Source organism: Gadus macrocephalus, chromosome 20, assembly GCF_031168955.1.
Source record: "Gadus macrocephalus chromosome 20, ASM3116895v1".
In the NCBI taxonomy this organism is placed as follows: domain Eukaryota; kingdom Metazoa; phylum Chordata; class Actinopteri; order Gadiformes; family Gadidae; genus Gadus; species Gadus macrocephalus.
This window is the reverse complement of record NC_082401.1, coordinates 17,865,097-17,868,264: the sequence shown is the minus strand read 5'-3', so window position 1 is coordinate 17,868,264 and position 3,168 is coordinate 17,865,097. Positions and strand designations below refer to the sequence as shown.

General features: G+C 47.3%; 1 protein-coding gene across 2 annotated transcripts in view; it reads right to left on the bottom strand.

The window, feature by feature from the left end:
• Nucleotides 1-2,502, bottom strand: part of LOC132448578 (radixin-like) — a 17,543-nt gene extending 15,041 nt beyond the window's left edge. For both annotated transcript variants that reach the window (XM_060040000.1, XM_060040001.1), the window contains exon 1: nt 2,254-2,502. The gene's annotated coding sequence lies outside the window, so the exon portion shown is untranslated. The remainder of the gene's footprint in view (nt 1-2,253) is intronic.
• Nucleotides 2,503-3,168: the final 666 nt, after the last annotated feature.

Genomic DNA, 3,168 nt, shown 5'->3' with positions numbered 1-3,168 from the left:
CACACACACAAACTCTCTAAACTCTCCAGGTAACCCATTAGTGAGCGAAATATCCGGAATGTCCAGGGTACTCTATGAACCTCTTAACGGGTAGGGTGTGGGTGTGAGTGTTTGTGTGTGTGAGCATGTCTTTGTAGGTTTGTGCGTGCGTGCGTGTGTGCCTTGCAGTTGTATTTTAATGACTTCTGACCCAGTTGACCAACACGAGCAGCTCCACACCTTGTGGACAACAACAGACCAGTCGTACACACTACCTACCAAAAGTAGAACATGGATTTTCATCACAGATCAACTGTGCACGGCCCAACACCCCTCCTGACGTCCTGGTTGCGAGGGGACAGTATAGTTGCACTGGGGTTAGGGGTTAGGTGTCAAATGAGCCAGTGAAGCCATGACAGACCTCAGCTCTGCTCTGGCGGTACCACACACGCACAAGCAAACACACACACACACACAAACACTTCCGACAGCTGTGACAACAGTAGCTATAGAGGTTGAAGCACAAGGCTGTCTTTGTACCATATAGTGTGTGTGTGTGTTTGTGTGTGTGTGTGTGTGTGTGTCTGTGTGTGTGTGTGTGTGTGTGTGTGTGTGTGTGTGTGTGTGTGTGTGTGTGTGTGTGTGTGTGTGTGTGTGTGGGGGGTGATCACATGACACGACAGAACCCCTACTGTCTGGGGTCGTGACCTCACATGGAACTCACTCACCCCAGTGTTAGGATTTAATGATTACTGATACTGGATCAGGTATCAGACATCAGACAGATACTACTGCTCTACTACTAGACTAATGTCTGGTACCTTTCGGCCTACTCTCTGCAGACATTATACAAGTGATGCACCTGCAGAATTGCACAACTAGGCTACTACAGTATTCCTGTAGTAACGTATACTTAATATGTAGGTCTACTATACTTCTTTGAGGACTACAGTAGTAGGCTACTGTTGGAAAGTAAGAAACCTGCAGTATAGGTAAACTAGTTTCTTCAACAGCTACTTTGTGCAGAATTTCTGTACCAACATAGTATTGTAGTAGACCTACACAGTCGAAGATTTACAAATTTAAGGCTTGTGTTTACAACGAGAAAATACTGAACAAGTGATAACAAAACCTAGACTCTGTCATCTGCATTTGAACAGATGGAGAAGCCATATGAAACACGGTTATCTTGGCCAGAGAAACAGCTAGTTTGGTGATAATGTAAATGCATATCGGCCTGCTCAGATAAATAGTAGGCCTACCGCTCCCTGAAACACAAGACCGTCCGTTAAAAGGTGTCCCGTGTCGGTATACAGGGGACGGGAGAAAAGTGAACCACGGGCAACAGCGGCCGTGAACGACCGACCAAACAGCCAATCAAACTTCGGTTCCCGGTGCCATGCGGCCAATCAACGGAGATAATTAACCCGCGCGTCACCTAGGCATCTGTTTCTGCCAGATCGCAAGGCGCTGTATGCGTTAAGTGCGTGTGTGCGCAACGGGCAACGGAGCTCTATTCCCGGACAGCGTGTGCGCCAAAACGCCACTCTGGAACGTTGGGAGCGCTGTATCATTTTGCGTAATCTCCAGAGGCGACCGCCAGAAATAGCGGAATTTAAAATAGCCGTGGAGACGCTTCTAAGGTTCAATGGCGAGACCAAAAGTGTATTTGCATATGAACGATGACGGAAGCCTGTGTTAGATACAGACCCTTCGATAGCCTACTGATATGACTTATCGATACCGTATCTGGTCTAAACCCCGCAGTGATGCAGGAGCTTCGTCGGTGTCTCTCGTTCGTAAAGTTGCAAAGCTCCCAAGAAACCTGGTCTCGTCTTTCTGCAGGAGAAGCCAACAGTGAAAACAAACACACCCACTCCGGGCTGTACCAAACCACGTCCATCTAATATCAATACGGGTTATTACCTATAGACGACTCGGTTATCCCTTTAGAGACATTGTTGCGTGACCAGTGGCTGGTGATGAAAATAAAACTTTGTTCCCATAGCCCCGATAAAGGTCGTCGGTCTGTCCAGACAACCTGTCAACGGTCCCACACGGCTATAAATACAACGGATCCGCTTGAACACACCGGTCCTGTGGACCAGAAACCCACCCCAGCCCGCCTGCCTATCCATAAACGATCATGTTTTAGAAGGCAATGCTCCGATCACCTGCCGCTATGACACCGGCCGGTGTAAGAGATCCGTTACCCACCTCCCTCCCTCCCCGTTCCCTCTCCTCATCACAAGTGTTTAGAAACGCATAACTCACCTCCAAAGTGTCGCTGTACCCGGAGACCCGTCTGTGTCCCGGGAGTATCTCGTCTATCTACAGTCAGTGCCGTGTACATCCGGGCCGGTGCAGCCTCCTCCTCCGGTTCTGTCTGCTCAGGGAACCTCTTCTCTCCCGGACTCAGAAATATGGCTGACAGTCTTACCGGTAGAGGCGTGGAGAGCGGATCTCCCCCACCTCCCCGCCTTCTGCCCTTTAGGCCTACCTCCTCATCCACCTCCGGGCCAGGACACCTCATCGACCCCCTGTGTATGGTGGTGGGTCGGTGGGCACCTAACGTGGGGTGATGTGGAGAAAATAAGATACACAACAACATAATGTAAGGTTTCTAGCTCCAGTGTCCCCGGGGAAACTTGCTCCTCTGGGGCTCCAGGTGAAGGAAACATATCACTATTCATAATGAGGGTTATATAATCAGACCATTGATTACATGATGAGAGTGAAAACGATTGAACAGAACATGAAGCCACATTCATAATATGTCCATAATATGAAGGAATGGATGCCAGATAGTAATAATAATAATAATAATAATAATAATAATAAAAAGTATAATAACAACAATATGTATCCACAGTTAGGTCTACACTGTGAATACCTAATAGTAACTGCTAGCATTTACAAAAGGTAGGCTATTCACATCACAGAACACATGCACGGCCTTACCCCAGCGACAGCGCTTTTCCCCTTGATTCTTACCTGTAATCAGCACTGTAACCAAAAGTAGTATTTGGTTTGAAACGTCGTTTTGTATTAATGTAACAGATAAGATACAAAGATACAAAATTTATCAAATATATAACAGATACAAATTTGGTAGATGCTTCATGCTGTCATGAAGACAGAGGGAACCGCTGAGGCTGGCAGCGTTAATGGTAGGCACTACCAGTTGGG